This window comes from Miniopterus schreibersii (genome assembly GCF_964146895.1).
Source record: "Miniopterus schreibersii genome assembly, chromosome: 2".
NCBI classification, from domain to species: domain Eukaryota; kingdom Metazoa; phylum Chordata; class Mammalia; order Chiroptera; family Miniopteridae; genus Miniopterus; species Miniopterus schreibersii.
This window is the reverse complement of record NC_138102.1, coordinates 157,977,407-158,003,113: the sequence shown is the minus strand read 5'-3', so window position 1 is coordinate 158,003,113 and position 25,707 is coordinate 157,977,407.

Below are 25,707 nucleotides of genomic sequence, written 5' to 3'. Positions count from 1 at the left end.
CTCCGGGGATGCTCAAAACTACCTAAAATCACAAAATATGTCTAAAAATTAATGTACAACTTTAAATTCAAAAATTAAAAGTTTTAATTTAAGAACATTAATGTTAAAGTGGAAACACTGAAAACGTTTTTCTTAAATTTACTTGTATCTGTGGAGCCACTTTTTAAATCTTTTCAAGAGCTTTTTGTATCTGTGCAGTAGGTTCGGGGATGGAGACAGACAATTCAAGCCAATGTTACTTTTGCCTCCTTTCCTCGCAGACAGATTTACCTGGGCAAACTGGAGAAAAAATTAGTCAGGGGTGCAGTGTTTAAAAAGAAAATGACTTGCTTTGCTTAGTTTGGAAGACATCCGATTTCTCCTAGTTTTGTCCTTTCAGTTTCCATGGCAAAGAAAGCTCCAAACATGTAGAGAGAAAAGCAACAGGCTTCTCACCCAGAGGGAGCAACCTCCACAGCAGGTGCAAGGGGCCGGAGGCCACGGAGAAGCTGGTCTCCACCCGCCCGTTCCTCTCCTGGCTGCAGCCTGGGTTGAGGGCTTCACGAAAACGTGTCCTTGCTGGGGATGCAGAAAGCTCGCCAAAGCAAATTCTGCCCACATGTTAGCCAGGCGGTGCTCCTTAGCGAGAAGCAAACCTCTGCCAGGTCCGTGATGCGTGGCTTGAGCGAATCCCTAAATCTAAGTCTCCGTTTCCTCATCTGTAAAATGGTTAACATATCACCTGCCTACACACCTTGCAGCGTTCAGGGGAGAGTCGAAGGAGGTGATGTTTGCAAAAGTATGTAATCTGCAATGGTAAAAATCAAATAAGTGCCTGATTTTATTTTCTCAGCCTTCATTTTCTTTCTGTGCACGTGAGATGACACTGCTTCGTGTGGCGGATCTAAGCATGAGGCCCGGGGTGACAGGTAGATGGAGTCCCTTCTGGATTCCCACTCGAGCAAGCACAGCGTAACTCGGGGGACACAGGACGAGCCGAGCAGGGAAACAACTGAATTCCTATAAATTCATTTGAAAAAGTCAATAATTTTCAAACGTGGAGACTCGTGTTTAGGAAGATTATGGTGGCAGATCTCACACTGGACTACCAGCCGTCGAGGGTCCTGGAGCTTGCTCTGGCCTAGGGCAAGATGGCATGCCCGCAGATGGGAGGGGCGCCCCCTCCGCTGCGGCATGAGAAGGTGGCATTTGTAACATCCTTTACTGACGGGAGGCGTGAAGAGCAGCGGAGGCCACGGCGGCGGCAGCGAGGGCGGCCCCTCGGCAGCCGGCGGCCTCGTCACTGGCGAGTCAGTGACAGCGCTCAGAGGGAACAGGGCGGGCCGGGCCTGGGCGCGTCAGGCTGCGGTGCCCGGGGCTCTCCCAGAGGCCATCGGTCACGGAAGGGGACACATTGCAGAGACGTTCGCCCAGGACTTTCGGCATCATTTCCCCGACACTTCTTCACCTCCCGCCAATTCCAAAAAAACCCACTGCTTTATCTCCTCACCTGAATTGAGTGTTTCCCCCTTGCGTCTTGTTGTTGCGCTTTTTTCCTGTCCAGTCATAATATGCACCAAAACAACATGTGAGGACAGCTTCTGCTTAGGCTATACCCTGTGGCTTGGGCACATGGTTCATTATAGCGCTGCGAGCAGCCAGAGGCTGGCAGCCTTACTTAATGGAATAACAGATAGAGCGCAAGAATAATAGCTCCCTTGTCTCTCGGTCTATTAATAGTGGAACCATTAATATTGCAAAATGACTGGTAATAAAAATATTTTAAGGGGGGAAAAGCCTTTTCAATAAATGAACCTTTATAACTAAAATGGTTGTCAGAACATAAGTCTGACTCTTAAGAAAACAGAACACCACTTTACTGGATACACGTATTTATTATTTGTTATTATTGTTTGTTTACTATGTTATTCTTCCTTCCTAAAAAAGATGGCCAGTCATTTGCCTCTCAGCATCAATGTCCAAAATATACATGGCAACTCATGACCTAGGGATATATTTATATAGCATCACAAACGTTTTCCATGGCAACAAGCCCTGTCAAGCTGTCAGATGCCACAAGACAGACTTCTGAGCAGTTCCCAAACAAATATAATTCTAATATAGAAATTAATAAGATTCCTGGTTTTCTACAATGGTATCTAATATTAAACCCACAAACATGCAGGACTGGGCACCAAAATATAAAAAATAATTATAAAAAGAAAAAAAATGATTAGCCTTAAAGATGCATGCCAGATAAACACCGCCTCCTTGAGAGATAGCATGTTGGTATTGTCTAAACTCCATTTTTACTTGGACAGTCATTTATTTTCAGAAGATTATGACCATTGTCTTGAAGTTACAGTAAATTTTCTCACACAATCCTGTTCCATGGACAGTGAACATTTAATATAAGTTTTAGACATTCGACAGTCAACATAAACACTGCACCATTGGTATTTTCCTAATGAGAATCATGAAGACTTAAAATTGAGGTAATAAGAAAGACTAAAGTTTGGCTTTTTATTCCACTTCTCCTGTAATTCCTGGTGGCTCTGAAAGCCATGAGGTAAAACATATGTTTGATACAGAATTGCAGTCTGGTTCTTTGGTAGCAAGATATAGATAGAGAGGTAATAGGTAATGGATGGACGAATGGAAGGATAGATGTATCTGTCTCATGGTTAAGTAACATAACTGTCATTAATCTGAGGATAATACAGTATGTGTCAGTAAGGTAATTATTATACAAATTTTGCAGTTGAGCACACTGGGATAAGAAGTGCATTTATTCACTCTGCATTCTTTTTTAAAAAATATATGTTTTTATTGATTTTAGAGAGGAAGGGAGAGGGATACAAAGATAGGAACATCAATGAGAGATAAACATCTACCAGCTGCCTCCTGCATGCCCCCTACTGGGGATCGAGCCCGAAGCCCACACATGTGCCCTGACCAGGAGTCGAACCAGTGACCTCTTGGTTCATGGGTCTATGCTCAACCACTGAGCCACCCCAGCTGGGCTCACTCTGCACTCTTTATTAAGCTTTTGTGAAAGTTAAGAGTATAAGCTAACAGTATGAATTCCATGCCCTAGAAGACCTTAGTTCTTGCATTCAGAAAACCAAGATTTTTGTCCTGGTTTTGCCATTGTTTTGATTAGTTTTCTCTATGTAACTTACCACTCTATAACTCAGTGGCTTAAGAAAAATCAGATATCCTGGGTTCTGTGGGTTAGCTGGACTCAGTTAACTCAGTCTTGAGGATGAGCACCCATGGGTTGCATTCATCTGGCAGTGGGGGTGGTCACCTGGGATTAGGACGCTGGGTGAGCTGGACTTTCTCTCTCTCCACGATGTCTCAGGGCCTCTCCCTTTCCATGTGGCCTCTTCATGTGGCCTCCCCTACAGAATAGACTTCTTAGTGGGGCTTAAGGATTCCAAAAACCTAAAAGCAGAAACTGCCAAGTCATCTCATGGCTTAGTCTTGAAAGTAATGCAGTGTCACTTGTGCTGAATTCTATTCACTATAGTGAATCTTCGATTGGGAGGAGGGGCTGTAATAGTGTGGGACTATCAAGAGATGTGGTCATCAGGGGGCCACCAGTGTAACAGGTTACCTTATCATGTGACCTAAAGAATTGTTTCCTCAACTGTCAAATTAATAGGTTATATTAAAATCTACCTTTAATAGTCCAAAGTTTCCTGAGTCACTCAATATAGGCCATTCAGGAAAATGGACTCCCAAACCCAGGCAATCTTAGGCTTATTTTCAAATCCACTCTGAATAGTCCTCATGTTGAATAGAATTGGCAGGCAGCTCAAGCTGAGTATGTCTTAGTCATGACCTTCCTTTCATCCCTCCTCTTATCCCTGTTGTCCATATTTCAATTGATGGCACTTGGCTCCTTTTGTCATAACCACCACCAGTCAGTAAGTCATAACAATACTATGAGGAAAGTACTATCATGATGCCCATTTTTCAGATGAGGAAAATACTGAGAGGTTATAATCTGCCCAATAGCACAGAACTAGTAAATTCTGGAGCCCATGTTCCTAATTATGATGCTATACCAGGAACAAGGACCTCTGGCTCCCCAAATTATGAAAACCTCTGAACTTAAAGTTAATGATTACAAAGACTTAGAGTTTTTTTGTTTGTTTTATTTTTTGAAAGTACAGTATATACCCTTGGATTGTTCGTGTGATAGATAATTTATAATTTTTTTAATACTAGTATAGCTCTAGGAGTATGGCTTTAAGAAAAAGATAAGTTGGCCATGTATTCTATGGAGGCTATAACAGAAATTCTCTGATATGAGTGAGGAAGACTAAGATGTTCATGTCAAATGATTCAGCTCAGGGGAGCCGGTGCTAGAATCATGTGTAGAAACTACTAGCAATAATTAATTAGCTGAAGGAATGGACATATGGCACAGGTTAAAATTATTCAGAAGGCCATGATTCTGAGGTCAGACTCCCAGTAACAGGCTTAATATGTTATTTTGTATCTATTTTAGTTAAAACTTCAGCAGAGAAATGAGAAATGTTAGGCGAGGATTATGTGCTACCAACTTTAACAAAATACTTTTGAAACTATTTTTAATACAATGTTTGTGTTGGGGTACAAGATAAGGTCCTTGAGACACTTGAAGTATATATACAGGCTTTTCTGGAAAGAAGGGAAACTATTCATGGAAATGTTTCTTCTCCTGAGAGTGAAATAAATCAACAAATTGCTATTTAAAGCATGTGAATAATCCCCTTCCCCCAACTTTTTCAAATTACTTGTTATGACTTGGGATATTTCCCCCACTAATTTACATTGCAAAAGGAAAAGGAGCACATTGGCAAGTATGTGGTATTTTCTTAGAAGCCACTGAACAGTTAGTTTAGCGGATGACACTCTCCCGTCTTGTCTTCTGGCTGCTGTTTGACTGTAAGTATCCTGGAGGGACCATCCCTTGGGACTGGGAAGGAATTTCTTCCATCTTTGGTGTTGCCTGAGGGCATACATTAAAGACAATTAGGAAATGACTTCACACAGACCTAATAAACACTGATCCAAACAGTCTCCGCAAATTCATGTGTGTTCATTTCACTCAAAGACTGGTCAATTTGATGAGTAGGCATCCCTCAGATCTGCCCTCTTTCCATGGTTCCCCACTTCATCTGGGCTGAATGTAATCTACTATTTGGTTTATATTTTCTCCTGCTTCATCCCAGCTTCCTGCCAATGCCTCAGTCTGCTCATCTAAATTCATCTATTGATTTCTGTGAAAATCTATACATTTATGTCAAAATAAACAGTAGTGACAATGAGAAAGAAGGGATATGGAAATATTAGTCACCCGAACATTTTTCCCCCTCAGAGTATATTCACCTAAGGCTATGCCATGAGGGGAGAAGGCTCATTAGGAGGCTTTGGTTTGAAGCGCAGCACAAATGGTTCCCTTTGCTATACTATCCCACGTAACCCATTCAGAGCACTTTTTCATGACATCTCTGGCCCCATCCACGAGGAACCTTACCCATCTCACTTTTGTATGAGGCATAGTTCACTTGTGCTGTATTCTAAGAGATCTAAATTTCTTGAGTTTATTTTTATGAAAGTGGAACACTTTAGGAATATATTTTACCCAAATTCTGAGTCCCCAAAAGGATAATTTTAGAGAGCCCTCAAAGCTCATCCTCCATTGTCTTTCTTTAGAACCCCTGTCTCTGTGTCCCGCATCATCTCATATGTGGGCCACTGATGCCTAGAACACTTCTCTAACTCCAGGCATCACCCCCGACACACACACACACACACACACACACACACACACACACACACGTCTGCTGCCGGAATAATCTTACCGAGACATTAGCCTGACCACGTCATTCCCTGGCTTAAACATCTCCACTGGTTTGCCATCCCTGTTGGATGAAGTCTAAACAAAACAGCATGGACTTTCCAGTCTGTTCCAACCTTCCTGACCAATCTTATCTCTAACCCTCCCCTTCTATGTTCTGTTCAGACAGGCCCGACATTTCAGTGTTGCCCAAAAAGCATCAAGGTCTTTCACACCTCTCAACCTTTGCACAAAATGTAATCTCTGTCTATAGGCCTTCCTCCCCTTCTGCTCCCAGTGAACTCCTGCTTATCTTTAAAGACCCAAATTAAGCGTTGCCTTCTGTGGAGACTTTCCCATACTCACGAGGCGAGTTAGTGTGTAGCTACTGTCTGCTTCAATACCAGCTCAGACAAATATCTTCCAAAGCTCAGGCCGCACTGCGTTTCTCTCTCTCCACTGGGCACCAAGCAGGGAGGTCGTATCTCATACATCTTTCTGTCTAAATCAGTGCCTGGTACAGAGACAGCACTTTAGATATGTATGTATTCATTCATTCATTTGTTGAACAAATGGGGTGTAATTGCTGGTTTACTATTGAAAAGCATATTAACCATGGTCCCTTCTATCAGAGACTATCATGTAGTTGGAAAGAGAGGAACTAGACAGGCACACAAATGAATATGCAATCACTGTGTCTGATGTGTGCCTGGATAGAAAAAAGAGAACAAGAAAGACCATAAGGAATGGATGGAAGAGCAAAATTAGATGGGGAGAGGGCAGGGACGACATCTCTGAGAATTTGGCTTTTAAGTTGGGCTCTGAAAGATGGGTGGAAAATAGCCAAGAAATGATTGAGGAAAATCATGTGCAAAGGTCTCAAAATGGGAACAAGCTTGTAAAAGGAATTAGAAATTGGTCAGTATGAGGACATGGAGTGAGCAAGGTGAGTGGATGTGGAGAGGCCTGGGGGACAGGCAAGGCCAAATCACAAAGAGTTTATATTTTATTGGATTTCATTGGAAAGCCACTGAAGGGTTAATGAATGTTGAAAGTAAGTTCCAGAAACAGACAGTGCATTACCTTTGGAGTGACAAGAAGTTTTCTTCCTCAGGGATCCTGGATGAGAGATTAATTGAGCTAATGCTAGGATGCAGAGCCCAGAGGAGGGATGAGTTTGTCACTCATCCTTACAGAATAGAATTATTGACAGTTCCCTTTGGAACAAGCTGACTCTGTTTGTCACCAAGAACTACAATTTCAACTGTTTGAAAAGTTATTAGATCACTCCCTTATGACTGAGAAAAACATGGAATGTGTCCTCAAAGGAGTCATGTTCTGATTAAGGACCAGGCCACAAGTGCTGCATAACAAATGCGTAACTGGCAGCACACCAGACAACTTCACTCGGATTCTAAAAGTCGCCTCAAGCTCAATATGCCTAAAACTGAACTACCTATTCCAGTTTCCCATCTTCCCCTCACCACCTATGTCCGTGTGGCCCTCCCCATGTGTTCCTTATCTCAATGTCTGGCATTGCCATTGATCCCAGATGTCAGCACTGATACCTTCCTCTCCCTCACCACCCAGAACGAATCCCTCGTCAAGTCCTTATTATTTTACTTCCTAAAAAAATCCCCAAAACTATCAACGTTCCTCCATCTCCACCATCATCACACCTTCAGACTATTATCTCCTTTCTGGACCTCTGCATTAGGGACTAAAGACTATGCAATAGGAGACTACTGGATATCTCCTGTTAATTCTTTAACCCTCAAGCTTATTTTATTTTTTTAAATGGTAGAAATTTTATTAAGGTTAACATTCCACAAGGTCATATTCATACAAATCAAACTGAAAAAAATTCCAGGCATACAAACCATCGTCTCTGTTAACATGCCATCTTTCATCTCTAGATGTCAAAAATGGATGTGTTTTAATGATACAAAAAGTCTTCAGAAAGTCTAATCCACTGTCCCTCTGTGTTGGGTAAAAAAACTATTGTCTTCATTCATTACATGAAATCCATGTTAGAAGAACCCTGTCTTGGTTGTATATTCAAGCTTATTCTTTGTACAGCAGTCAGATCGAACTTTTAAAATACAAATTGGCATATCCCGACCGCTGGCATGGTTTATGGCAAACTTTGGAAGAACAAAACTTTTATTGTAACTTTGGATGCCCCAGCTAACTGGTCTATATTCTGCGTGCTCTAGATTTTTTATGCCTCCGGAGCTTAACCCTGCGCTGGGTTTCCCTACCCTCTGTAAGCCTGCCCCCCGGCTGCCTTTCAGTTTCAGGGGGGCATCGTGCCCAGCCTTTCCACCAAACCTTTCTACCTAATGCTCAATCCATTTGGAAAGACTTCTCCACTCTCTGCCCTACTAACACACACACATTCTTCCTAATTCAGCTCAACCATCACTTTACCGAAAGAATCTTCCCTCACCTCCCTAACTATTGCACATCCCCCTGTGAGACACTGTCAGAGACCCACGTGCCAGTCTTGTGCGGCCCTCACAATGGTGAGTGCCTTGATTAAGATTCCTCTCCGGCGCTGCTCTCAGCTCTCAAAGGCAGGAATCCTACCTGAGTGTGTGCTTGGAGGCATTTGAGGTGGTCTCTAAAGAGCTCTCCGGATAGAAAAGCGTTAATTTGTGGAATTGTCAAGGCCCCAACCAGAAACAGATGGCACAGTCTAAGCGCAGAGCGCATGGGAGGTGCGTTTACAGAGGTGTGGGCACGGGCCCGGGCGGAGGCTGTGCGGCGCCCGGGCCTTGGCCGCCGCGCCGCGTTCCCCCCGCCGCCGTCGCCCTCTGGGGCCGTGTAGGTTGAGCCCGCTGGCGGAACCCAGCGGCTGTGCAGGCGATTCAGGCAGTGGACGGTTGTCTCCTTAGCGCTGTGCACATGGTCTGGCACGTAGTAGATGCTTAATAAATGCCTGTTACATAGATGAATGAATGAATGAATGAATGAATGAATGAATGAATGAATGAAAAAGCAAATATCATATATATAAAATCAATTTAAAAAAAGCAGATATCTTAAGATTTTCTCTACTAAAGGCACGGGTGCCAGAGGATGACTGAAAAAAAGACATGTTTTCCTAAAGAAGACCCTGCTGGTCAGTAGAAATCACAGAGATTGCCTGAGGGAGCACAATGCCTCCAAGACAAATCAGCCATTGCAAAGATATCCCATGCGGGCGGTCCGAGGATGGTATCCCGGGCGCCAAGGATTCTCAAATGGCACAGTTCCTTCAGGTAATTGAAGGTGATTAATTAATACCCCTGGTTGTATATTAAGAAACTATAGTACTTACAGTTACTGTGATGTCTGTTGTAGGTATTCTATTAATCACACTTCCTACCTACTCATTCTGGGAAACAAATCTGTCTTAGAGACCCTGGAATGTCCAATAGGTTATGTTTTTTGGGTTGCATGGCTGGGGTGAAAGAGTGCCTGACAGGGTCTTACCCCCACCTCCACACCAAGCCGAGTTCTTTATGTGCTCTCTCTCACCACCCCAGCTTGCCTATCATATTAGCACCTTCTGATGTTATCACTGAAAGCCCCGTGTCCTGGGAAATCCCTCCAGCCCGCACAGACAGGCAAGCATGCTCTATTACCTCAGTATATAAGTTAGTGAAATATTATTTTTCAAAGTATGATTGATAGATGCAATTACTGCTGCATGCTTCTCCTTTATTTTGTTTAGTAGAGTTTCCATTTTTCTTACTTATTTCTGTTATTGTCTTAGAAACTATACTTAATTTTTAATCATTAAAAGTTTCTAAATAATACTATCCAGATAATAATAATGGTATTACTGATATTTATTTAGATTCTGCAATATATTATTATCTTTGTCAACGATGGTTAGGAACTTGAGAAGAGAGTGGGCATCACAGAAACTGCAATCCATATTATTTCCCCAATTTTGCTCCTGGCATAGAAGCAGTGTTCAGGGTCCCTGGAAGTCAGAGGCAGCCTTGGCGTCTGAGGGAGCATGCTAGGCTTTGCATGGAATTGCTCACAATCAGATTTTCTTATAGACTGCAAGGGGGGCAACACAGCTCTAAATTTACCCTGTAACTTTTACATACATCAAAGAAAGTAAGTAACAAATTATATATATATACTTTGCTTTTTCCAAAGATTACTGGTGGGTGGAATCCTGAAACTTAAAGAAAAGGAAAACCATATGGGCATAAGATGGACTCTGTGTTAAAAGTGGATTTCTTTTCCTGTAATGAATTGTTCTATGCTTTATGGAAATGAATTTTTTAAAGTTTCTCTAGGAAAGAGCTATTACAGCTTGCCCACTGAGTGGGTATGCTGTGAAAGAAAGCGGTGAGAACTTGAGAAATTTTTAAATTGCTCTTAGCCTTTGTGGATGAAATGTGCCACACTGGTGTATCCACATGTGAATTAGCTTCCTTGAGTCACTTACTTTACCTAATTGTCGAATACCTGTCCTGCCTGATAGGAACTCTATTCCAAAAATTCTGAAGCAGCATAGCCTGGCATGGGCTGAAGTAAGCTCATGATATTCTCCTTGGATGTCTGTTTGGGTAAATCTAGCTGAAATATCTTGGGAATAAGCCATGTGAGTCCTTGATCTAGAACATATCAAAATACTAAGTGTGCAGTGCTCTTCTGAATTTCTCTTCTAACTGTAAGCAGTGTTCTTCATTATTATGTCTAAACTTTTGTGTATAATTCACATCAAATAACCTCTTTCCATTTCACCCCAGTGCGGCTCCAGTTTAGTGATGATAGAATGAACAAGAGAAGTTATTCATTGTGATAAACAAGGGGAAATAATTTTGATGTTTTTGTTGCTCCTTAGTTAGAGTGTAAAAACAGATTAATCAATACTTGAATTGTGGTGATTATAATATTACTGTTAATAAATAACATTATTGGTTCCTTACTCTTAAGACATGAAATAGTTTGCATGCATTACCTCACTGAACCCTAAGAGGTGGATATGTGATACCTGTATTTTATAGATAAGTGAGCTTGAGCCATGGAAAGATTTAGCCACACAAGGTCACACAGCTAGTGAAAAAAAACAAGAGTCTGCCTAACAGAACTGACTGCCTTTAATACTATCCTCTACTCAAATAGATAAGTAGCAAAATTCCAGTGAAACCACAGACTTTTTTTTTTTAAGCTTAGCTGCTAAACCAGGCAAAGATAAAAAACAGTCTAAAAGAGAGTGCTTTTGAATAATTGAGGACAATGTTGTGGGCAGCCCTCAGGCCCTAGCAGAGCCTTTCTCATATAAAGTAAGAAAGGTTTAACAGTGTAACGTCTGCCTCCTTCTTGGAAGGGATATGTATGTATTTGATCATCAAATATTTTACTAAGGGCACTTTGTGACCATGTTCACATTGGAAAAAATGCCTTTCTCCACAATGACCTGCATCTACATTGCTTTGTTCAGGCTCAAATATGACCTGTTTAAATTTGAAATAATGAAATTTGGAATAATGTTAAGGAGTTTCTATAGTACAAGGCAGATGTTCTCTGCACTTTACAGTTTGGTATTATATCTCTTCCTGTTGCCTTCCCTTCCTGAACAGATCAAGCCTAAAGCCATTAGTTGGGTCAGAACAAGGTAGATGTCCTGGGGCAATAGAGGTGTAGGAGCCGGGAGTGGGATGCTGGATCCCAAAGAGGTGAAGCAGGCTTGCAGGGGGGGGGCCCACCACAGCAAGTTGGGCACCAGGCAGGATGGAGACGTCTGCGCTTGGGAGTAGCCCGGCTTGGGGTTTCAGAAACAAAGAGGTGCGGGGGTGTCCGCACACCCTGGCTTGGCACAGGATGAGGGGGGCATGCATGCAGGCGGCAGGGAGGGTTACCTACAGCGGACGGACCAAAAAGTGAACAGGTAAACGATAATGGAATCAGGTCCCTCATTGCTCAGAAAGGGTGTTAAAAATATTGAAAGCAAGATAATAGAAAAAGGCCTGTGGTGTAGAATTTGTTTGGAACAGTGATCTTCAACATTTTTTCATCTCATGGCACGCATAAACTAATTACTAAAATTCGGCAGCACACCAGAAAATATATGTTTTGCCAACCTGACAAAAAAATTAGATACAGATTTTATTCATTAACAACAAATGACTATTGCTCTGCTGGCTGCTCTCTCTCTCTCTCTTTTTTAAATTTGACAATTTAAGGGAAAAGAGATCAATGCCTCTAACTAAATAGCCAGATATTGCATACTTTAAAAATGCTGTGGCACACCAGTTAAAAATCACTGGATTGGAAGTATTTGTCTAAATGCACAAGATGGGTAGATAGATGGATAGATAGGGAGATAGATGGGTGGATAGTAGGTAGATAGATTAGATAGATAGATAGATGATAGATAGATAGATAGATAGATAGATAGATAGATAGATGATGATAGATAGATAGATAGATAGATAGATAGATAGATGATAGATAGATAGATAGATAGATAGATAGATAGATAGATAGATAGATAGATAGATAGATAGAAGATGAATGGATAGATGGATGGATAGATGATTGATAGATGGATAGGTAGATAGATGGATAGGTAGATAGATAGATGGATGGATGGATAGATAGATGTATACCCACAAATATATATGCATACATATATTCTCTAGATTTATCTGCTGAGAGGACCTGGAAACAACACATCTCATAGCAGTGAGCACACTTATATTTCAAAATCTTGGCTTCTAAATATTATTCTCTACTAAGCAGACCAAGGACCTTGGGAAAATAATGTATTCCATAGCTGTGGCAAAGAAAATACAAGGTAAGTCTAAAACATCTTGTGCCAGAAATCAAGGAAGCGCTCACAGAATGATGGAGACGTGTCAAAAGGACATGGAGCACAGCGTGAAGAGGTGGCTATTGATAGAATCTAGGACAATTTGACATCAAAATAAATAATGCTTATAACAAATTTAGCCCATTGAATAAAATTGGAAATCATGAGTCCAGACAGTTATAGATTAATAAATAGATTGAAATGATATAAATGAATAAGTTTAAAATTTAATTAGAAATGAACTATTTAACCATAGTTTCAAAGTACCTAGACACAAACATAGGTATTAAGAAACAGGTGAAAAAGTAACTTTAAAGTGGGGAAATCTGACAGACACCATCTTAATGTGATCTAAATGAACAACATCAAGTGGACCCAATAAAACCGTGTGCCCTTATACATGATGCAGTAAAAACATAATATCACTGTAATGATTTTGTTGTCAAAGATATATAATCCATATATAATCTTGAGGCACATCAGATAAACTCACTGTAAAAGATAGTATATCTGACCTTTCATCTTCAAAAGTATAAAGGGCATGAAAGTTAAAACAGAGGAACTGGCCCAGAGTGAAGGAACTTAAAATACATGCCAAATGCAACTGGAGATTCAGGGTTGAGTCATTTTGCTATGAAGGACCTCATTGTGACAACTGGCCGATCCTGAATAGGGTCTGAGGATTGAACGGCAGCAATGGATCAGTGTTAATTTCCTGATACAGCGGTGCCTCGGTTTCCGAATGTGATCCGCTCCGGGAGACCGAGCTCTGAAACGCTGGAAAACCGAGGGATCCGCAGCCCACAGCCGGGCCCCAGGACCTTGCCCTCAGCGGAAGCCTGTGGCATGTTCCACTCCCGAGGCGGGTTCGAAACCCGAGGCGTTTCCTTCCGAGTGTGCGGCGTTCGTGACCCGAAATGCTTGTCAACGGAGACCTTGGGAAACCGAGGCACCGCTGTATTTATGGTCGCATTGCGGTTTTGTAGGAGAATGTCATTATTTGTAGGAAATACACACTACAGTAGTCATAGGTAATGGGGCTTATGTCAACAACTTACTCTTCAACAGTTTTGGAAAAATAAATGATCTTTGTACTATATTTGCAACTTTTTATAACTTTGTGAGATTTTTAAAATTCAATAAAATATTTTAAAATAAAGCTTTTATTATGATCACTTCTGTAACTGATATGTCAGCTCCAACACAGGCTTATCACTAGTTTAGTAGGTGCATATCAGCAGGTCAGAGGATAAACAAGCAAAGGAAGGAAGCGCCTAAGCCAGAATCCCAGCAGGCGCTACTCAGAATGCTCTGAATTAAGGGGTTTTCTGCTAACACCGTAATGCACAGGGATTTTTAGTTGCTGGAACTTATCCTGTAAGAATATAGTTAAAATGTTCAAAATTCATTTAATAGTAAAGATTTGTTCCTAACATATTCTTTTTGTTGCATTCTTGAAGCCCTGTTTTAGAAGATGTCAGTGTGCAGGGCTGCAGTGGTCCTTGCTCTGCTGATGAGCAGCAGATAATGTGCCTTCACAGAATGATCTCTGAATAGTGGAAATTACTGTCAGGGGTTCAAGCCATTGAATCTGATGGAAGTCCAATCTGCCTTATTCACAAAGCCTGTGTGGAAACTTCAGATAAGAGTTTAAGTGAAATGTAATTTCATTAATCTGGGGGAGAAAAAGCAGTTCACTTCCAACTCAGTCTCCTTTCCCTCCCCCAAATTTGTCCAATTTGGTCATTTTTAACATTAAATTTATTACTGTTACATTGTTTAATAAAATTATATAGGTTTCTAGTGTATGATTATATAGGTTTCCAGTGTGCCCACCACCCAAAATAAAATCTTCTGTCACCATGTATGGGACCCCTTTGCCCTTTACCCTTCCCTCTGGCAACCTCCATGCTGTTGTATGTGTCTACGAGTTTTTGTTTGTTTGTTTTTCTTGTTTGTTCATTTGTTGCTTTCGGTTTTATATTCCACATATGAATGAAATCATGTCATTCTTAACCTTTTCTGTCTGATGTATATCACTTAGCGTGATATTCTCAAGGTCCATCCATGTGGTCACAAATGGCAGTGTTTCGTCTTCTCTTATGGCTGAGCAGCATCCCATTGTATATCTGCACCACATCTTCCTTATCCAATTATCTAGCAAAGGACAATTCGCTTCTTTCCATGTCTTGGCCGTCATGAATAATGCTGTAGTGAACCTAGGGCTGCATATATCTCTGCAAATAAGTGTTTTCAAATTTTTCGGGTGGATTCCCAGAGAGGGGTTGCTGCGTCATATGGTAGCTCTGTTCTTAATTTTTTTAGAAACCTCCGTACTGTTTTTCATAGTGACAGTTTATATTCCCACCGGAAGTGAATGAGGGTTCCTTTTTCTTTGCAATCTCTCCAACACTGGGATCAAAGGCCTAAATATAAGACCTGAAACAATAAATTACATAGAAGAAAACACAGGTACTAAACTTATGGACCTTGGTCTTAGAGAGGATTTTATTAATTTGACCCCTAGGCAAGGGAAGTAAAGGCAAAAATAAATGAATGGGACTCTATCAAACTAAAAAGCTTCGGCACAGCAAAAGAAACAGCCAACAGAACAAAAAGCAACCGATCGAAAGGGAGAAGATATTTTCAAACAACAGGTCTGACAAAGGTTAATATCCAAAATATATAAAGAAATCGTTCAGCTCAACACCAAACGAACAGTCCAATTTAAAAAATAGGCAGAGGACCTGAAAAGATGCTTCTCCCAAGAAGACATACAGATGGCCAACAGGTTTATGAAAAGATGTTCAGCTTCACTAGCTATTAGAGAACTGCAAATCAAAAGTAAAATGAGATACCACCTCACACTTATTAGAATAGCTGTTATCAACAAGACAAGGAATAACAACACAGTCTACTTTTAATCAGTGGGAGAAGCACAATACACACACTCACACATGCACACTATGTATGTTAAAAAGAAAATGGAGTTGAGAGACTCTTGAGTTACCCAACTCTGTCAAATTTAAGTAAAAAAAGTAAATAGAAAATTTTGCAAATTTCTCAATTTTTACTTTGTAAGTATTTATAAAATTAAAGTAGTAATTTTATACAATTTTATTTCCAATGCAGAAAATTTAGATGTTGTAAGAATTTATTATTCTATATACCTATTTCTAAACCATTGCCTTTTAAAAGTAAATTTGCCTTCATTTCTTTTTCATTTTCAAATTCTCTAAAAAAAATAGGGCTCTCTTTAAAAAAAATAAATATCAACATGAGTTTTCAGAAATGTGATAGATAAAAGTGTAGATATATGAAGTCACTGATATCCACACCCACAGGTTGGTGTTTTCTATACTAAAATAAAATAAAATTAGGTCCAATGTAATTTAATCTGCAATGTAGAATATAATGAAGTACCTATTTTACTTTTTTACTTGTATATGACTTATTAATAAGAATAAGTGACTGTTTCTCATTAAAAGAAACTGCATTTTAAAAGACAATAGTGATTTTTCCCACTTGGAATTCAAATGCAGAGTACTAATTTCACCAAAGGTGCTCGCTAGTTGTAGTTTTCCCCCCATCTTTAACCTATAAGTGGCTTTCCTTGGCATTAACCACATAGTTCTGTGTATTTATATTTATAATTTTAACAGATACTTCATAAATATGGAATCAGGCTATTATCTTGATAATCTGCCACTTTTCTATAAATACAGAGATAGGGTAATTACCACTAGAACTATTTGATAAAATTCAAAAATAGATAAATAATGAATGAGTCTTCCATTCAGGCATTAAAATTCAGAAAACAAAACAAAATATATTTAGCCGTTATCCTTTTGATGTATTTGGCTCTCTGCCTTCAAACCACTACCGATTTCAGCTGGCGAATAAGGAGCATATTTGAATACTGCCCAGTGTGTGACGAACTGAACTGGAGACACTAGTCAATAACAGCCCATTAGCATTATCCAAATGAAGAAGCTAATTAAGCATACATTTTTAAAAAAACAATATAAAAGTTGACATGCAAAATAGAAAAATCCAAAAATTTTAAGTGAGTTCAGCATGTCCCACAATTCGAGTTTTGCTTTAAAACTGGGAGACAAGATTATTCATAACTATATAAATATAGTATATTCATATAAATATATATCAGTTACTATAAATTCTGGTATAAGTATTACAGATGGTATGACATTTATCACTACTGTGTGACATGGCAACTAAGAAAAGCTAGTGTAATCTCAGGTCGCATTAGTGTTAGAGGGTCATTTTAGGTGAATGAACCCCATTCTATATGATCCTCAAGCCCATGTATGGAATATTGTGTTCAATCACTCCTTTTAGAAATATTAATTTTTTCTTTTTATTTAGGGGACTTCATTTATTAAGTACATTTCTCAACAAATGTTTACTGGGTCCTCACTAATATGAAGCAGGACGTGTGATGATTCTTGCAATACAATAATGAAAAAGACATTGCTTCTAGTTGCCCAAATAAAGACAATTTAAAAACCACAATAAGGTCGTGATGATGTTCAGCACTGTGTGTTATAGAAATATAAAGAAGAGCATCCAACTAGCCTTTGAGGAGTCAAGGAAGAGAAATTCCACTGAAGAAATAACTTTCTCCAAGAAGTTTTTCTAGACTGCTTTGTGCATGTCAGATTCTAAAACTCTTTATCTTTCCCTGAGACCAGACCTCGCAGTTTGAAGTTTTACGTCTATATGGGAGTATTTTGCTGTTCAGTCTCCTGCATTAAATTTGAATCACTGGGACCACACCTATTTTGTACACCATTTTCTGCCCAGTCCTTGGAACCAGCCTAGCATGAGTTTAATAGCTGTTGAATGAAGGGAATGAAATTAGAAGTGTGTTCAGTAAAAAAGGAAAGGGAATAGTTTCTAACAGGTGGTCCAAGGGCAGCAGGGTGAGGAAAGTCAGCAGATTTAGGCACTAAGAAAAACATAGTGTGGCTGAAAACAGGAAATCTGGTGGGTTGAGAGACATCAGAGTTACAAGAGTTGAGGCTGAAGAATTAACAGGAGCTAGAAGCTAGATCCAGAAGAACCTTGAGAAATAATTGAAAGCATCTATGTACAGTGGTTAGCAAAATATCTCACAAATAGTAAACAAAATAAAAATATTCTCTTATACCAATTCTTTCACTTTTACATTGTAGATTAAATTATATACGTATAATCATATATGTATAAATGATATATATAATGTTTTTCTAGATATAGGGAATTGATATTTCACAAGATGCAAAAGTCCGTTAATTCATGGAGTTTACATTCTGGTGGGTGAGGGCAGGACAAGAGATAAGTAACAATTTTAAAATGATCAGGTAGTGATAAAGGCTAAGATATAAATAAAACTGGTGGTGTGATATGATGTGATAACTGGAAGGCTATGTAAGATGGTCAAAAAAGAACTCTAAGGAGAGGACTTTTAAGGTGAGGTGTGAGTTATACAAGTAAAGCAGCAGTGTGGAGCCCTGGGGGTGAGCACTCTCGGCAGGAGCAGCTGGTGCAATTGTTCGCTGTGGGAAGCAGCCTGGCATGTCTAAGAAATAGAAAGAGGACCAGTTTGGTGAGAGCGTAATGAGCCTAACAAAACACTGATAACATATCCAGACAAAGACCATATAAGAAAGAAAAAATATGGCTTCAATTGGTATATAATTATAGATGAAAAATGCTAAAAATTATAAGCAAATCAAATATAGCAATGTATAAAAAAGATATTTCATAAACAAACTGGTTATATCCTGGGAATGCAACATTGGTTTACCTGGAATTCATCAGACTAAAGGAGTAAAGTCATACGATGATCTCAAGAGATGTAGAAAAAATTAGATATAATTCAACATCTATTCTTTAGTATTTTTTTTTAATCTTAGCCAACTAAAAGTAGAAAGAAATTCTTTAACCTAAAAAAGAATATCTACATATAGCATATAGAAATCATCACATTTCATTGCAAAAAGGTGAAATCATTCTTTTGAACTTGGGGACAAAAGTTCTTCCTCTCCGCAATTCTATTAATGTTGTATTAGAGTGTAGGCAGTGCAGTAAGGTAAGAACAGTAAATAAAAGAAACCAGATGTGAAAAAAAGAAATAAAATCGTCATTATATAGAGAGGATATAAGTTTGTTCTTAGAAATCCAAAATAATCATTATGGAAATTTACAGAAAGCTTACCCATGTTGTTGGATATAAATTTTAATACCTATTTCTATACATCAGTAACCAACCATTAAAAATGTAATATTTAAAAGAAGACATCATTTGCAATAGTTTTCAATAGCATTTAAAAATAGAACGTTCCACACAATCAATCTCACAAAATTTGTACAATTTTAAAACATGATCTTAAAATTCTTTGCCAGTCCTCTCATCACAAGGAGAGATGTGTGCCCCTCCCCTTGAACCTGGGTCCGTAGCTGCTTGGCCAGTACAGTCTAGGGGAAGTGATGCTGTGCCGGCTCCACACACAGTCCTCACAGAAACTGGCACTTCCACTTCCCATTCCAGCCTCAGTCATCATCTCACTACAACCGCAGGGAGAGAGGTGGGGCCAGAAGTGCCCAGATGAGTCCTTTCCAGAAACCTGACTACAGAAACCATAAAAGGCAATGAGATATTTTTGTTGTTTTGAAGTCACCGAGTTTGGGGATGATGTATTATATCAATAATAGATAACCAACGATGTTTACGGAGACATTTCTAAGTTTTGCTGAATAACATTTAGAAATATAAATGAGGATATATAGAGCCAATGCAATTCCATCTAAATCTCAACAATCTTTTTGGCAGAACTCATTAAGAACAAGATGGAACCTTTTCTTTTATATAGCAATAATTATTTTGTTCATAATCGTTAAGTCAGTGTGGTGTTGAAGCAGAGATTAACAAATTCACCAACAGAAATGATTTTGGAAAACAATTCTCTCCGTGATGTCTTACTCTTGAATAGTTGTTAGTTGTTCTTGTGAGGGGGCATAAAGTCAGGAACAATCTGTCGCCGTCTTGGTGACACCATTCACTGGAAAATTAAGTCAATATTAAGTCAAGTTAAAGATGGCACAGCAATTTCACTGTTGTTTTATATTCTAGAAAAACTTTTACAAATGGGCACCAGGAGGCATGTATGAGAATGTATTTTTGTGTGAAACAGCAAAAATCTGAAAACAATGCAAATTCATCAATGGTAGAATGGTTATATTATGGAAATCATATATCGGAAAATATATACCAGTAGAAAAACTAAGGAACTAGATCTGCTATAGACTGTTGCAGTATGAGACAATTTATATAAAATTTTAAATTATGCAGTAACAATTTTATGCTTGATTTAGGAATAGATATGTAATAAAAGAAATAAAATTCATTAGAGTGATAGAAAAAATTTAGGATTGTGGTTTCCTTGGGGTGTGGCATTGAATGACTTTGGCTAGGGACACACAAGTATAACACCTCTAGTTCTGGTGTCAAGCTTGTCTACAGAGTTGTTCAGTATATTATTCATTATTTCTTTATTTTGTCTTAAAAAGTCCATAATTATTTTAAAATTTTTAGGTCAGATATTGGCTGCTTGAAAATTTTACAATGCCTGGTACATGTGTGGATACCAAGTTAGGATGCAGGGTGTGTGTTTCAAAGTATAAATGTTGATTCTATGAGAAAGTCAGATCATAATTTCAAGGAATATGTTCTGTGTTTCAGAGAGAGTTCAAAGGTTGACATTCTGATCTTAACTGAAAGCAGACCTGTTAGTTTATGATTCTACTTTGAAAGTGTCCTTTCCAGATGGCAGGACTAAAAAAATGTCTGAATCTTAAGGGGAAATTAATTTTTAATAATCTCTTGTAGATAGGTAAGATTAAGGCAATACAGGAAGGTTAAAAGATCAGGATCTCTGTCTTGATTCTCAACTCTGCAACTGTGTTAGTAATTGGAAAATATAACTGAAAACAACCTTGGAGGCAAAATGATGCATCTGTTTGTTTTTTTAAGATTCAAGATTCATGTTCGCCAACTCACTTTGGACTGTTTATACCTGGTTTATCTGCCTAAAATGAGATACAGGGATCCAGAGTTATGTAGGATTGTCTTCATGAGCTCTCCAGCCTTTGTTTTTTGGTTGCTTGATTGTTTTGTTTTATTTTATTTGAATAAAGATATTTAAAATGATAAGCAGGGACACCTGTTAATTATTTATATTATTGGGCAGAATGAGATTAGACGGGAGCCAGTCTAAGGAGCAGAGTTATCAAGGGGGAAGAATTTACAGAGTAAACTAAAAGTAAAGCAAATTGAGAGTTAATTCCTTTGGCTGATGCCCTGAATACTTTGAGGGGCTGACATGTGATTCCTCTAAGAACACTGAGACAGACTGTTCATGTCTTGGCCTACATGAAGGGCCAGCTTACCTGCCAAAGGTTTTCATCCTTATTTTGCACTTTAATTGACAGAGCTCAGGGCTGGAAAGGGAGACAAGTCATATTCAGCAGGAAAAAATTAAATGCAGGTCAGTCATGAAATCCCTACCCTGTTCAACTCCCAGACTAGCCATCTCGTCAGTCGAAGAATGTTCTGCCTACAGCTTTCTATGGATTACATGAACACCTTTTTGCCTTATCAATTCCCATGGTAATGTGAGCTGCGGAAAAATGGCACCAGGTGTTAGACCTCTGTTCAGCAAGCTGGGTGATTGAGTTCTGGCTACAGGAAGAATTTAGAGCCAAGATTCAAATTATAAGAGTGAGCTGTAGAAGAAAGGGGCTCAGGAAACAAGTTACAGCAAAAGAAGGGCCCTTGATGCTTAGGAGAAAGAGAGCGAGAACAAAGACGACAAAAAAACACGCCTTGAGGGAAGAGGAGGGGGAGAGATTGGGGCATTGAGGGGGACACCCTGCAGTCATGTTGTCTTTTTGTGTCTGTATAGCATTTTCCTCTTCTGGAATCATATCAGCTACACAACTTTCTTGATACATTAGGCCTTATTTTGCTTACTTTTTGATCATAGCATCTCTATGTGACATGGTTTGACATTTGCTCATGTAGTGGTCTTCCATACAATTTTTAATTATTTTATCCAGATCCCTAAATATTTTGACAAATTTATGCTTCTCTGATTCATTTGCAACAATCTCAGCTCTGAGAAAGAATGCCTTTAATTAAGACACTGGCAAGTGAACAGTTCATGTAAAATGTTACAGAGAAACAAGAAAGGAATGCAGAATGCCCTTGTCTGTGCCTCCTTGTTAAACAGTGCAGCTTCTTCCCATAGACATGTAACTTTTGGGTTCACTTTTGCTATTAAAGACTAAGTACTGTGATCTAACTGCCTTAAAAAAAAATTGTCCAGCCTGGCTGGTGTAGCTCAGGGGTTGAGCATCGACCTAGGATCCAGGAGATCGAAGTTCGATTCCCGGTCAGGGCACATGCCCGGGTTGCGGGCTCCATCCCCAGTGGGGGTCGTGGAGGAGGCAGCCGATCAATGACTCTGTCATCATTGATGTTTCTGTCTCTCTCCCCCTCTCTTTCTCTCTGAAATCAATAAAGATATATTTTTTTTAAAAATTGTCCAATGTGAGCAAAATTCCAGCAAAGAAAAATTTTACCTTGTATGTTGTTAAGATCCTATAAATGTAAGATTTCAGGATTAAGAACGACCATTTTTAATAAATTGCATGACTGGATACTAGGTGTCCCATTGCACAGGCTTTAGAATCAAAAGCATTCCACTCACACAGGTATGTTCCCATAAAATGAAACACAGTTTGTGGCAGCATAAAACTGCAGCAAAATGAAAGCTTGTCATTTACACGGCCAGTAAAATGAGTGTGGCAAGAGGAGCCGGTTATTAGCTCGTGAAATCTGGGTGTATGGGAAGAAGGCATGATCGCTGAGCAGGAGGATCAGCACATTTCAGCTCACATGTTTCTCAGGAGCCTGTACATCCCCAGTCAGGGGTGACACAGACCCTCTTTCTTAGGTTCTGTCCCCCTTCTAACTAAACACATGTACAAGATTTTTTTATAATCTGAAATAATGGTGAAATATGTATATAAGTGAAGATTGTTGCACTTATTCATGCACAGATGGAACTTCAGAGAAAAAGAGTTACAAGTTACTTTAAACATGAAATTGAAGTTCGTAAGAACACAGGAAAGACCACATTGGATCAAAGACACTTTCTAGCAAGCCCAGTAGTGTATGTATTATCCCACCGAGAGCTACCTAATGATTGCCACCAAGGATGTCATCTTAAAAAACCAGGACTTTCACTTCACAGAATTAAACCAGCACTGTGTATAGCAGTGGTTATTTGTTCACACAGCTCTTTAGTCTCATTAAAAGCATGCAGGTCTCCTACTTTTCACAGCTAACCCCTATTTTAGGAAGAGTTGGGACTATGCTCATATATCTCCTCATGCTTATTGTAAAAATATGGTACAATTTGTTCTGTTTGGCCGTACAGGAGTTTGCAGATTGACCTGTTTAATAGCCTGCCCCCTCCCTTGCAGTGCCTTTACTCTGTATCTCTTAAACAACACGGACATGAAATATTAAAAGTAAAATGTGTGGCTGCTCTAGTCCAAGACGTAGTCAGTTATGTGATACGAGAAGTGCCCGAGATTTCAAAAGAATTGGTTTTCTTATGGCACTCAGGCTATGTTTTTCCAATGAAAGAACCCGAATAAACTGTGAAAACCACACTATGAACAAGAGGAAGATATGCAAAGGGGAGGAAGAGGGGAGATAAGTCCACTGCACCAGAAGCAGCAGGACAGAAGCAGAGAGCGGACTCCGCAGGAAACAGAGTGGGTGAGCACTCTCCCGGGACGGAGGGTGGCTCAGGACGCCCAAGGCAAAGGCAAGCATTGCCTTTGGACATTAAATGACACTCATGGTGGGGGCAGGTCACGCAGCCAATTTTTGGAAGGAAAATTATTGGGAAAATGATACAGCTTTAAGAAGCATCGGGAATCAGCAATGTTGCCAGTTATGATTTCTTCCTTGGCAGCTGATTACTGAAAACTATATAATGCCCCCCCCCCCCCCGAGTCTCTGTGTAGCGCCAACGGCTCCTGCCTCTTTGCCACTCCTCACCCATTTCTCTCACTGGCTGGTTGCGGGTCACGAGCATTCCCTCCTCCTGGTGGGGAGCTCCAGGCAGAGGTTAGATGGGGGATCCCCAGGCACGGGCCCTAGGAAGTCTGGCAAGGCTGACCCATTGACCGAAACAGCCCATCCTTCCTCCCTCCTGTCACCCCATCAGAACTCCCAAAACACTGGCCTGTATTAGGCGGCCATAAACACACCTGAGGAGAACATCTTTGGAAAAGCTCAGGGTAAAACTTGGATTTCAGTGGAGAAGGAATGGCATGGCAAATAGGGGCCATATCTATAGGAGCTTTTCTGAGGAATTTGTTGCTAGAGAGGAAGATGAGGCAGCGGGTCACAGGGCTGTCAGCGTAGCGAGAGGACGTGCTCTCTGGAGATGCTTGCTAGAGACTTTTGTGTATGGCCTGTGTTCATCAGTGGATGACCCCTTTCTCCTTTATTGATTAATTAATGCTTCTGATAAAAAAATAACCCTGTGTGGTTATTCTGGAGAAGCAGCCTTCCACTGTTTTAAAATATTTTCCCATGATCTGTAATCTATGAGTATCACTGCGATATTTATGATTGTTTAAGCAAACAAACCTTTAAAACAGTCCATACCCCACGTATAAGCATTAAAAGTCCTTTACTCACAAAGTAAAAATTGCAATATTCTAGTTAAATGTACCAGACTTGATTCTATTACCAGCACATGATCCTTTTTCTTGCTTAATAGAAGAAGAGCATGTTGAGTAACAGACTTTAGAAATGGTCATTTGGTGTCACTCTATTCTCACCCTCAAAGTTATTAGCTTAGAAAAACATCTAATGGCATTGTAATTTTGAATGAGATTTTTTTCCTCTATACCCTTCACCTTGGTGTGATAATGGCTTTGTTAAATGAAAGAGCTGGCATACTTGTAGGGGGTAGTAAAAATTCAAAAAGTGAAGACTTAAAGTGGAAATATTAAATTCCTCTTTTGACAGGTTTTCCTGTAGCAAGGATGAGAGAGACTTTAGAAGCATAACCAGGACTCTCCAGTGAGGCTTCGAACGGTCTTGTTTGGTCAGCATTGAGCTAGTTACCTGGCTACCTGCCAGAAAGCCCCTTTACCTTGTGCTATGTAGCGTCTAATGTTAGGTAATATCTAATTTTTAATGCTAAGAAGTGGCATTTGATGTTGTTACTAGTATCTGGTGGAAAGCAGGGGGCAGGAGGTCAGAAACAGTTTCCTGGGAAGTGCTGTTAAACTGTTTTCTATGCAGTAGGCAAGGTGAACAAAGAGAAACCCTGTAGCCACCATTCCCTTATCCTGCATAAGAATAAAATAAAAGGAAAAGATTAAACATAACCTGCTCAGCAGGAAACTCAACTTTACAGCTTCAGAGCAGCATAATTGGGTATTTTATATTAATCTATCATATCCAAGCATTTCAAAAATAAAACAAGAACAGCTTTTAATGCAATCTGTGTTTACTAATATGAACTAATAAAATCTCATAATATTATTTTGTATTGCACTAATGGGTATTGCATTATAGGATATTAGTTAAATCACCCATTATTTCAGTATTTGGCATGATACTCATAGTAGAAGCATGCATAGCATAGTATGAGAGATCTGGCGGGAACAAACAGGGCACAGAAGTAAATATGGACTTTTAAAAACAGGTTTTTAAAATAGATTGGTGAAGGAAGGAGAAAGAGAGGGAGCAATGATGCAAACAGGGCATTCGGTTATAGGAGACCTAACCTTCTGAGGAGGCGAAGGATAGCTTCTGGGACTGCTGTGGTGACTTACAGGTTGCTCCAGTAAGCAGACATACTCAGAGATGATGGTGGTTTGACTGGTTACAGCTTTATATCCTGAACCTGGTCCCCCTTAAGCTTGCCATCTCCCCTTTATTCCCTCCAATCTGAACAGTGCACTTAGGAACTGA